Source organism: Sciurus carolinensis, chromosome 5, assembly GCF_902686445.1.
Source record: "Sciurus carolinensis chromosome 5, mSciCar1.2, whole genome shotgun sequence".
NCBI lineage: Eukaryota > Metazoa > Chordata > Mammalia > Rodentia > Sciuridae > Sciurus > Sciurus carolinensis.
The window spans coordinates 54,977,342-54,990,985 of record NC_062217.1 but is presented as its reverse complement, the minus strand read 5'-3'; the positions used below and the strand labels follow the sequence as shown (position 1 = coordinate 54,990,985).

The window sequence follows — 13,644 nt, the reverse complement described above, 5'->3', positions numbered from 1 at the left end:
AAATCAGACCAGAGACCCTGCATCTCATAGAAGAAAAAGTAGGTCCAAATCTTCAACTTGTTGGCTTAGGATCAGACTTCCTTAACAGGACTCTCATGGCACAAGAAATAAAAGCAAGAATCAATAACTGGGATGGGGCATTTCAAGATGGCGGACTAGAGGGTGGTTGCATTTATGTTGCTCCAGGACTCAGGATTCAAAAGAGGAGATAGTGAGAGACTTGGGACCAACTCTAAGCCACCGGGTGAGTTTCTCCCATTGGGGAGGCATCCTGGATGGGGCGGTAGTCCCGGAACGCAGGGAATTTTGTGAAGTAGAGTTGCCTGGCGAGACACCCCTTCCCTCGCTGGAAGAGTTAACTCGGACAACTGCGAGCATCGTAGAGGAGGCAGCTCAACACAGCGCTTGGACTCGGAGAAACCACTGGGGCTCCGGGCGGCTGCCTAAAGGAGGAGCTGCGTGGCAAGCTGTTTGGACTCAGAGCGACTGCTTCTGAACACCGGGGGGCTGCCCGGAGGAAGAGGAGGAGCACAGCGGGTCGCTTGGAATAGGAGTGACTGCATCAGAGCTCCGGGTGGCTGTTCAGAGGAGGAGGCGAGTGGTGAGTTGTTTGGACTCAAAGCGAACGCTCCTGAACACCAGAGGCTGCCCAGAGGAGGAGCCCAGTGGGTCACTGGGTCTCGGAGCAACCGCTACTGAACACCTGGGGGGCTACCTGGAGGAGGAGGAGGAATGGGGCAGATCGCTTGGACTCGGAGTGACTGCCTAGGACTACGGGCAGTTGGCAGGAGGAGGAGACAGGAAGTGAATTGCTTAGACTCCTAGTGACCGTGTCAGAACACCGGGCAGCTGTCCAGAGGAAGAGGAGTGTGGCGGGTCGCTGGGATTCACAGCGACTGTACGGGGCTCCAGGTGGCTGCTCAGAGGAGGGGCCGCATAGCCAGGTGATTAGGTGCAGTGCAGGGTCCCAGGACCTAGGCAGCTTCTTGGTGGAAGAGCTGCACAGAGACACGCTTAGGGCAGAGCGAAGGTTCCAGGACTGCAGGCAGATTCTCTGAGGAGAGGCAGCCTAAGGAGACTCATCTGTGAAGGGTGAGGCTCCCAGGCCCAGGAGGTAGGTCCGGGGCCTTGGGAACGTTGCAGAGGAAGGCAGCCCAGCCCAGGTGGTAGTTGGGAATTGAGGGGAACCTTTAGGAGGGAAACTGACCAGCGAGACCTCCCCACTGGGTGAGTCTTCCCTGCCGGGTGAGGTTTTCCCACAAGGATGGTAAAACCAGAGACACAGGCCCAAACAGGCCTTGCCTCAGCCCGAAGCCTAGTTCCCCTTTGGATGACCATTGGTCAAAAACTGGAGGCGCCTCTGCCCACTATCACGGAATATACCCCACCTGAGGGTCACCACCCATAGAGAGGCAGCTTCCTTGTGGAGTACCACATTATCAACTTCCTCCAAGACTTCAGGCTACTGAAGGATAAGAGGGGATATACTAGGAATCTTCAGGGACATTGTAAGTCAATAGAGGAAATCTGCAATATCTTAGTGGTCCACTGATACCTGAACAATATGAGAAAACAAGGGAAGAAAATGCCCCAAACAAATCTAGATGTTACATCAATAAAATCCAACGACAGCATGGCAGAAGAAATGACAGAAAGGGAGTTCAGAATACACATAATTAAAATGATCAGGGAAGCAAACAAGGAGATGAAAGAGCAAATGCAGGCATTGAAGGAAGAGATGAAAGAGCAAATGCAGGAAGCAAAAGATCATTTCAAAAAAGAGTTAGCGATATTGAAAAAAAACCAAACAGAAATCCTTGAAATAAAAGAAACAATAAACCAAATTAAGAACTCCATAGAAAGCATAACCAATAGGATAGAACACCTGGAAGAAAGAACATCAGATATTGAAGACAAAATATTTAACCTTGAAAGCAAAGTTGAACAAACAGAGAAGATGGTAAGAAATCGTGAACAGAATCTCCAAGAACTCTGGGATTTCATGAAAAGGCCAAATTTAAGAATTATTGGGATTGAGGAAGGCTTAGAGAAACAAACCAAAGAAATGAACAATCTATTCAATGAAATATCAAAAAATTTCCCAAATCTGAAGAATGAAATTGAAAACCAAGTACAAGAGGCCTATAGGACTCCAAATATACAAAATTAGAACAGACCCACACCAAGGCACATTATTATGAAAATACCTAACATACAAAATAAAGACAGAATTTTAAAGGCCACGAGAGAAAACAATCAAATTACATTCAGGGGGAAACCAATAAGAATATCAGTAGATTTTTCAATCCAGACCTAAAAGCTAGAAGGTCCTGGAACAACATTTACCAAGCCCTGAAAGAAAATGGATGCCAACCAAGAATCTTATACCCGGCAAAACTTACTTTCAGATTTGACGACAAAATAAGATCCTTCCATGATAAACAAAAGCTAAAGGAATTTACAAAAAGAAAGCCGGCATTACAGAACATTCTCAGCAAAATATTCCATGAGTAAGAGATGAAAAAAAAAATGATGCAGAAGGGTTTCAAGATGGCGGACTAGAGGGTGGGGCATTTCATGTTGCTCCAGGACTCAGGATTCAAGAAGAGGAGATATTGAGAGACTTGGGACCAACTCAAAGCCGCCGGGTGAGTCTCTCCTGTTGGGGAGGCGTCCCGGATGTGGCGGTAGTCCCGGAATGCAGGGAACTTTGTGAAGTAGAGATGCCCAACAAGACACCCTTCCCCCTGCTGGAGCAGTGAACTCGGACAATTGGGAGCATTGGAGAGGAGGCCGCTCAGCACAACACTGGTACTCGGAGCAACCCACCAGGGCTCAGGGTGGCTGCCCAGAGGGGACTCTGTGTGGCGAGCTGTTTGGATTCAGAGCAACCACTCCTGAACACCAGGGGGCTGCCCGGAGGAGGAGGAGGAGCGCGGCTGTTCACTTGGTCTTGGATCGGCCACACCAGAGCTCTGGGTGGCTGCCCAGAGGAGGAGGCATGGGGCGGGTTGCTTGAACTCAGAGCAACCGCTCCTGAACACCGGGGGATTGCCCGGAGGAGGAGGAGGAGTGCGGCGGTTCGCTTAGTCTCCAAGCGGCCGCACCAGGGCTACGGGTGGCTGTAAGAGGAGGAGGTGCGTGGCAAGCTGTTCGGACTCAGAGCAACAGCTCCTGAACACCGGGTGGCTGCCCGGAGAAGGAGGAGGAGTGCAGCAGGTCACTTGGACTCGGAGTGACTGCACCAGGGCTATGCGCGGTTGTCGGGAGGAGGAGGTGCGCAGTGAGTTTCTTGGACTCCTAACAACCAAACCGGAACACCAGTGGCTGCCCGGAGGAAGAGGTGTGCGGCGGGTCGCTGGGACTTGGAGCAACTGTACAAGGCTCCAGGTGGCTGCTCAGAGGAGGGGCCACATAGCCAGGTGATTAGGTGCAGAGCAGGGTCCCAGAACCTAGGCAGCTTCTTGGTGGAAGAGTCACCCAGAGACAAGCTGAGAGGCAGAGTGAAGGTTCCAGGACTGCGGGTAGCTTCTCTGAGGAGCGGCAAGCTAAGGAGACTCGTCTGCGAAGGGTGAGGCTCCCAGGCCCAGGAGGCAGGTCTGGGCCCCTGGGAACATTGAAGAGGAAGGCAGCCCAGCCCAGGTGGTAGTTGGGAATTGAGGGGAACCTCTAGGAGGGGAACTGACCAGCGAGACCTCCCCACCGGGTGAGTCTTTCTTGCTGGGTGAGGTTTTCCCACAAGGATGGTAAAACCAGAGATACAGGCCCAAACAGGCCTTGCCTCAGCCCGCAGCCTAGTTCCCCTTTGGATGACCATTGGTCAAGAAGTGGAGGCACCTCTGCCCATTAGCAGGGAATATACCCCACCTGAAGGCCACCACTCCTAGAGAGGCAGCTTCCTTGTGGAGTACCACATTATCAACTTCCTCCAAGACTTCAGGCTACTGAAGGCTAAGAGTGGATATACTAGAAATCTTCAGGGACACTATAAGTCAATAGAGAAAATCCGCAAAATCTCAGCAACCCACTGATACCTGAACAATATGAGAAAACAAGGGAAGAAAATGCCCCAAACAAATCTAGATGTTACATCAATAAAGTCCAATGACAGCATGGCAGAGGAAATGACAGAAAGGGAGTTCAGAATACACATAATTAAAAGGATCAGGGAAGCAAACGATGAGATGAAAGAGCAAATGCAGGCATTGAATTATGAGATGAAAGAGCAAATGCAGGCATTGAATGATCGCACCAATCGACAGTTAAAAGAGCAAATACAGGAAGCAAAAGACCATTTCAAAAAAGAGTTAGAGATATTGAAAAAAAACAAACAGAAATCCTTGAAATGAAGGAAACAATAAACCAAATTAAGAACTCCATAGAAAGCATAATCAATAGGATAGAACACCTGGAAGACAGAACCTCAGATATTGAAGACAAAATATTTATCCTTGAAAGCAAAGTTGAACAAACAGAGAAGATGGTATGAAATCGTGAACAGAATCTCCAAGAGCTATGTGATATCATGAAAAGGCCAAATTTAAGAATTATTGGGATTGAGGAAGGCTTAGAGAAACAAACCAATGGAATGAACAATCTATTCAATGAAATAATATCAGAAAACTTCCCAAATCTGAAGAATAAAATGAAAAATCAAGTTCAAGAGGCTTATAGGACTTCAAATACACAAAATTACATCAGACCCACACCAAGGCACATTATAATGAAAATACCTAACATACAAAATAAAGACAGAATTTTAAAGGCTGTGAGAGAAAAGAATCAAATTACATTCAGGAGTAAACCAATACGGATATCAGGAGATTTTTCAATCCACACCCTAAAAGTTAGAAGGGCCTGGAATAATATTTTTCAAGCCGTGAAAGAAACTGGATGCCAACCAAGAATCTTACACCTAGCAAAACTTACCTTCCTAATTTCACGATGAAATAAAATCCCTCCATGATAAACAAAAGCTAAAAGAATTTACAAAAAGAAAGCCAGCATTACAGAACATTCTCAGCAAAATATTCCATGAGGAAGAGATGAAAAACAAAGAAGCAAATCAACAAAGGGAGGAATTATCCTAAAGGAATTGTCAATAAAAAAGGAACCAAGTTATGTCAAAAAATAAATAAATAACTAAAATTTAAAAAATGAACCAAATGACTGGGAATACAAATCATATCTCAATAAAAACCCTGAATGTTAATAGCCTGAATTCATCAATCAAAAGACACAGACTGGCAGATTGGATTAAAAAGAAAGATCCAACAATATGTTGCCTGCAAGAGACTCACCTCATAGAAAGAGATACCCATAGACTAAAGGTGAAAGGATGGGGGAAAACATACCATGCACACAGACACAGCAAAAAAGCTGGAGTATCCATCCTCATTTCAGATAATGTGGACTTCAAGCCAAAGTTTGTCAGAAGGGATAAAGAAGGACAATTCATAATGCTTAAGGAAAGCATAAATCAGCAAGATATAATAATCATAAACATCTATGCCCCAAACAGTGGCTCATCCATGTATGTCAAACAAATCCTTCTCAATTTTAGAAACCAAATAGACCATAACACAATAATACTAGGTGATTTTAACACACCTCCCTCACCACCGGACAGATCTTCCAAACAAAAATTGAACAAAGAAACCATAGACCTCAATAACACAATCAATAATTTAGACTTAACAGACATTTATAGAATATACCATCCAACCAAGAGTGAATACACTTTCTTCTCAGCAGCACATGGATCCTTCACTAAAATAGACCATATATTATGCCACAAAGCTAATGTTAGCAAATACAAGAAGATAGAGACACTACCTTGTATTCTTTCAGATCATAATGGATTGAAGTTAGAAATAAATGAAAATGAAAAAACAGAAACTGCTCCAACACCTGGAGATTAAACAATATGCTATTATATGATGAATGGATAACAGAAGATATTAGGAAGGAAATTAAAATATTCTTAGAGGTAAATGAGAACAAAGAAACATCATATCAAAATCTCCGGGACACTATGAAAGCAGTACTTAGAGGAAACTTTATTTCATGGAGCGCATTTAATAAAAGAAGTAAAACTCAAAAAATAAACGACCTAACACTACAGTTCAAAGCCCTAGAAAAAGAAGAACAGACTAACACCAAAAGTAGTACAAGACAGGAAATAGTTAAACTCAGAGCTGAAATCAACAAAATTGAAACAAAAGAAACAATACAAAAAATTGACAAAATAAATAGTTGGTTCTTCGAAAAAATAAACAAAATTGATAAACCTTTAGCCACACTAACAAAGAGAAGACGAGAGAAAACCCAAATCACTAAAATTCAGAATGAACAAGGAAATATCACAACTGACACGACTGAAATACAAAACATAATTAGAAGCTATTTTGAAAATCTATACTCCAAAAAAATAGAAAATTTCGAAGATATCAACAGGTTTCTAAAGACATATGAATTGCCTAAACTGAACGAGGAGGACATACACAATTTAAATAGACCAATTTCAAGTTATGAAATAGAAGAAGTCATCAAAAGCCTACCAACAAAGAAAAGTCCAGGACCAGATGGGTTCTCAGCCAAGTTCTACAAAACCTTTAAAGAAGAGCTCATTCCAATACTTCTCAAAGTATTCCATGAAATAGAAGAGGAGGGAACCCTCCCAAACTCATTCTATGAACCCAATATTACCCTGATACCTAAATGAGACAGAGACAGATTGAGGAAAGAAAATTTCAGACCAATATCCTTAATGAACCATTGACACAAAAATTCTAAACAAAATTTTAGCAAATTGCATACAAAAACATATTAAAAAGATAATGCACCATGATCAAGTGGGTTTCATCCCAGGGATGCAAGGTTGGTTCAACATCAGGAAATCAATAAATGAAATTCACAATATCAATAGACTTAAAGTCAAGAATCACATGATTATTTCGATAGATGCAGAAAAAGCATTTGATAAAATACAGCGCCCCTTCTTTCTCAAAACACTAGAAAAAATAGGGAGAGTGGGAACATTCCTTAACATTGTAAAGGCCATCTATGCTAAACCCATGGCTAATATCATTCTAAATGTTGAAAAACTGAAAGCATTCCCCCTAAAAACTGGAACAAAGCAGGGATGCCCTCTTTCACCACTTCTATTCAATATTGTCCTTGAAACTCTAGCCAGAGCAATTAGACAGACCAAAGAAATTAAAGGGATACAAATAGGAAAAGAAGAACTCAAACTATCCCCATTTGCTGAGGATATGATTATATACTTAGAGGAACCAGGAAATTCCACCAGAAAAAACTTTTAGAACTCATAAGTGAATTCAGTAAAGTAGCGGGATATAAGGTCAATGCACATAAATCTAATGAATTTTTATACATAAGTGATGAATCTTCAGAAAGAGAAATTAGGAAAACTACCCCATTCACAATAGCATCAAAAAAAATAAAATACTTGGGAATCAATCTCACAAAAGAGGTGAAAGACCTCTACAATGAGAACTACAGAACACTAAAGAAAGAAATTCAAGAAAACCTTAGAAGATGGAAAGATCTCCCATGTTCTTGGATAGGAAGAATTAATATTGTCAAAATGGCCATACTACCAAAAGTTCTATATAGATTCAATGCAATTCCAATTAAAATCCCAATGATGTACCTTACAGAAATAGAGCAAGCAATTATGAAATTCATCTGGAAGAATAAGAAACCCAGAATAGCTAAAGCATCCTTAGCAGAAAGAGTGAAGCAGGGGGTATCGCAATACCAGATCTTCAACTCTACTATAAAGCAATAGTAACAAAAACAGCATGGTATTGGTACCAAAATAGACAGGTAGATCAATGGTACAGAATAGAGGACACGGACACAAACCCAAATAAATACAATTTTCTCCTACTAGACAAAGGGGCCAAAAATATGCAATGGAGAAAAGATAGCCTCTTCAACAAATGGTGCTGGGAGAATTGGAAATCCATATGCAACAGAATGGAACTAAACCCATATCTTTGACCATGCATGAAACTAAACTCTAAATGGATTAAGGACCTCGGAATCAGACCAGAGATCTAGCATCTTATAGAAGAAAAAGTAGGTCCAGAGCTTCAACATGTCGGCTTAGGACCAGACTTCCTCAACAGGACTCCCATAGCACAAGAAATAAAAGCAAGAATTAATAACTGGGATAGATTCAAACTAAAAAGCTTTCTCTCAGCAAAGGAAACTATCAGCAATGCAATCAAAGAGCCTACAGAGTGGGAGAAAATCTTTGCCAATCATACATCAGATACAGCACTAATCTCCAGAATCTATAAAGAACTCAAAAACTCTACACCAAGAATGCAATTAATCCAATCAACAAATGGACTAAGGAAATGAATAGACACTTCACAGAAGAAGATCTACAAGCAATCAACAAACATATGGAAAAATGTTCAACATCTCTAGTAATAAGAGAAATGCAAATCAAAACCATCCTAAGAGTCCATCTCACCCCAATTAGAATGGCGATTATCAAGAATACAAGCAACAACAGGTGTTGGCGAGGATGTGGGGAGAAAGGTACACTCATACATTGCTGGTGGGGCTGCAAATTAGTGCAGCCACTCTGGAAAGCAGTGTGGAGTTTCCTTAGAAAAAATGGTGGAATGGAACCACCATTTGACTCAGCTATTCCACTCCCTTGGGCCTATACCCAAAGGACTTAAAATCAGCATACTATAGAGATACAGCCACATCAATGTTCATAGCTGCTCAATTCACAATAGCCAAATTGTGGAACCAACCTAAATGCCCTTCATTGAATAATGGATAAAGAAACTGTGGTATATATATACAATGAAATATTACTCAGCTATAAAGAATAATAAAATTATGGCATTTGCAGGCAATGGATGAAATTGGAGAATATGTTAAGTGAGATAAGCCAATCTCAAAAATCCAAAAGACGAATGATCTCACTGATAAGCAGATGATGACACATAATGGGTGGTGGGAGGGGTCAAGAATGGAGGAAGGAGGGACTGTATAGAGGAAAAGAGAGGTGGGAGGGGTGGAGTGAAGAAAAAAATAACAGAATGAATCAAACATCATTACTCTATTTAAATGTATGAATATGCAAATTGTATGCTGTTACTCCATGTACAAACAGAAACAACATGTATCCCATTTGTTTACAACAAAAATAAATTTTAAAAAAATTGTAGAAATTGACAAAGTTTAAAAATACCTTGTGCATATTAAAACATATTTTAGCGTTCCTGAAGTATGTAAAAAATGCTATATGTTTTAGGTAAATTAGATATAATAGTAAGACTAATAACAATCATGACATTCAGTTTACTGAGCAAAGAAAACCTTTAAACTATACATGAGTGACTTATTTCTTTACAACCTAATTTAAGATTTTTACCTGATTTTGTTTGAAAAGCACAAAAAATTCATAAAATTATTTAGGGCCCATTTTCTTGGTTTTAATTTACATATAAGAAAAAGATAATTCAAATAGCTTTAAATCATTACAATTTATATGTAACTTTCTTTTAAAAAGCTCATACAACTTACAAGTAATATACCATCTCTCAATAACATTATATAACTTAAAATATCTTACGGGATTTCTATTTTCTTCCCTGATGAAAGTACAAAAGCAATACTTAATCTCCCTCTATAAACATCTAGACATCTAGCAATCTGGACAATGTGTTAAACACACACACACACACACACACACACACACACATATCAAACTACTTTAAGTTGTAAGACTACAAGTAGTGAGAAACTTATCTCTGAACGAGAAAGAAAGAAACAGATGAGCTCTGGTTTTCTGCTTGGAAGCAGGAAGCAGACAGAGAGCATGGAAAGGTGAGTGGAGAACATTAACCTCAACGTCGCCAAGTATTCATTAGGGAAATGCTAATGAAAACTACAATGAAATTCTACTTCATACACATTAAAATGGCTACTATCAAACACAAATTAGCAAGTGTAGGCAAGGATGTGAGAAGATTGGAACCCTTGTGCATTGATGGTGGGAATGTAAAATGGTATAGGTATTATAGAAAACATAATGACAGCTTCTTAAAAACATACAAACAGAATTATCATAAGATCCACTAATTCCATTTCTGAGTAGAGCAGGGAATTTGTGCCCTCATATTAATGCAGCATCATTCACCAGGTGGAAACAACCCTAATGTCTGTTAATGAATGTTACACATATAAAATGGAATACCAAACAGTCTTTAAAAAGGAAGGAAACAACATATACTGCAACATGGATAAACCCTGAAGATATGATCTTGAATAAAAAGAAGCTGGACACAAAAGGACAAATACTGTACATTTTCACTTTATGTGTGGTACCTAGAATAGTCAAGTTCACAGAGACAGAAAGGAGAATAGTGGTTATCAGAGACTCAATGGAGGGAGGAATGGGGAGTTATTTTTTAATGAGTGCAGAGTTGTTTGAGAAGATGAAAAAGACTGGGGAATGGATGGTGATGGTTGCATAATGTTAACGTATTAATGCTGCTGAATATTACGCTTAAAATGGCTGAACTGCTCAATTTTATATTATAATACTTTACCATAATAGAAAAAGGAAATAAGAAAAAATTCCCATAATTCAGGGGACTAAAATGTTACAGAACTAAATTACTTTGCAATACATCTGGTATAGAACTCCTAGAACCATGTAAATGTACAGAACGCTTAGGGATTGAGATTTTGTTGTTTGTTTCTCCACCTTTCTGTAACCAACTCACTGTAGCTACCACACCTGCATGTACTTTACTGCCCAATTCTTCCTTCCTCTATTTTACAAAAATATTTAGGAATCCCTTACTTCCAAAATTAACTCTTAGGATTTATGATTTTTATGTCTACATTTAATTTTTATGTGTAACACCTGCCAGCTGCTCAAGTAATTATACTGTTTCCTACATTGCTATGGTTATCAAATCAAAAACTGTAAAACCAAGAAGAACTATAACTATATTAAGATGTTTTAAAACTATTTTAAACACAAATTTTTGTAATCCCCTAACAAGAAATACTAACATGACCTTCAAGAAGCAAAGTGCAGAGACATGTAATAGAACATCCCAAAGACATCTATCAAACTACTACTACATTGTGTGTATGTGTGTGTGTGTATCTGTCTGTCCATCTGTGTATGCATCTGTGTTGGGAGTGAGGAGGTTCTTACAAATGTTTAACTGACTTAATGGTTGTTAGTGAAGTGGTTCTGACCAGGATGTGAGAAAATTATGTGAGGTGTTGATCTAACTTAAGAACATTTTACCACACTTTAAAAAGTCTCTAAGGATAATAAAAACACAATATCAACTTGTGAAAGGATCACATGAAATGAGTGGTACTTTTCTAGGAAATTCCAAGTTCATAAACTTGGCTCATTATGGAAAACTATTAAATCACTCATGAATTACTTTCTTTTATGACACGTTCAATAAAACAATGCAAGCTGGGGCAGTGGCACATGCCTGTAATCCTAGCAGCTCAGTAGGCTGAGACAGGAGAATCTCAAGTTCAAAGCCAGCCTCAGCAAAAGCAAGGTACTAAGCAACTCAGTGAGAAAATACAAAATAGGGCTGGGGATGTGGCTCAGTGGTAGAGTTCTCCTGAGTTCAATCCCCAGTACCCAAAAACAAATATAAAATAAAAATTAAAATAAAATAAAACAATGCAGTTGTGGAAACTTATCTGGTATCACATAGTACAGTAGCCCAAAATGTAGCAAATTAACATCATAAGGAACAAGTATTAAGAAATAAAATGTGCCCAAATCTCCTTAACCCTTTACCTCCAAAACATAGGTACTTTCCAGCTAAGACAATGGTTCAGAGTAACATAAAGTACCAAAAGTTTGAAACCTTGCTAGGCTCCACACTGGCTTTAGCCAATAGGCAACATTTGAAAGTAGCATGAGAACATAAATTTTAGTTCAAAGTAATTAGCTTTACATACTTGGCATTTCATTCTTTCCACAAATATTTTCTATGATATTTATTACATGCAAGTCTCAGAATGACCACTTTGGAAGTAGAAGACTACTCTGACATAATGGGGGAAAAAAATGGTCCTGCATTCTGCTCACATACATCACTTACCTATTAGCTGCCTAATAATAAAGTTATTTAATAGTTATAAAAGTAAATTTTCTGATTTGTGTGATCATAATGCCCCTTTACAAAACTAATTGTAAGATCACACGAGATACAGATGCAAGAGTACAGGACCATATCTATATACTGTTCAAAAGAAATTTGTAGAATTGAGCAAAAATGACACAAACAAGAATTCTGACCTTGCAGTTATAATCTATTAAAAGACATGAAAAATAAAATAATTTGGGTGCAAGGTAAAAACGTAATACACTACTAACAGGTTTCAAAAATTCAATAAGGGAACAACTACTTCACTTTGTGAAGAACCAAGCATTTGCTCTGAGTCTAAAACTATGGGGATCATTTGGCCATACAGCAATTAGGAGAGAGAAATCAAGATGAATGGCATAAAAGTGGGGAAATAATTTTTACCCAAAAGTATAACTGAAAAAACCTTAGACAATCAAAGAAAGAGTAAACAGTTCCATCTGGCTGGAAGAAAATGTGTGAAAAATAATTTAGAAAATTGAACAGGTAAAATGGAACTAGGAGTAGATTTTAAATGCTCTTGAAACTGAAATTAAAGCATTTGAAATAGAAACAGGGTGGGACATGTTTTGACTTATGCTAAAGGAAAATAATCTGGCAGAAGTACATAAAATAAATTAGAAAAAAGGATATTTAGAGAGACAGTTAAATGGCTATTGCAGTAGACCAGGCAAGAGATACTAAAGATCTAACCCAAAAGACCAATGGAACTGGAGACAAAGGGATTAATACACAATTTGATTGAAGTGGACCAAGAGAATTAGTTACTATAAGCAAAGTAGAGGAACAAGGACACGAAAATCAATATGAGTAGCAGGATGAAGATATGCAGATTCAAATGAGGAAAACATCAACTAATGCAACTAGGACATACAAAAGGACTTCATTAGCAAAATTCTAACTTGCTTTCACTTTCATGCTTATGTATATGTACATAAAACAAATATATCTGCATTATATCCATATGCCACTATGTGAACAAACACATAATTCTTTTTACAGAAAGAATTATGCACAAATACATTATATATAGCTCATAACTTGTATCTTGGAAATTTTGAAACTTGTCAGTAAAGAAGGATTTTTTAAAAATATGTAATAAAATGTAGTGAATAATTAAAATTTACATCTGCTCTAGAAGAAGAATATGCTTAGACAAAGGTGGACAGTTTCTCTAAAGATGATCATATTCCATTCTACTCACTCTGACACAAAGGACTAATTTTACTATTCATTATGGAAAGAACTCCTTAAAATAAAAGAATACAATAGAGTGTAGTAGTGTTTTAAAAGTTCAAGCCATTTTTGTTAGTTTACTTCAGTCTCTGTAACACTCATTTCTCAATAAGGTAATTCACTTCACCAACAAGAACTGTGGTGCTAAATTCATGTCAACAATACCTGGGAGGACTAGGGTTGTGGCTTAGTGATGGAGCGCTTGCCTAACATG

The 13,644-nt window shown here is 39.0% G+C and overlaps 1 pseudogene; it reads right to left on the bottom strand.

The window, feature by feature from the left end:
* Positions 1–13,644, bottom strand: part of LOC124985588 (tudor domain-containing protein 3-like) — a 102,900-nt pseudogene that overhangs the window by 32,028 nt on the left and 57,228 nt on the right.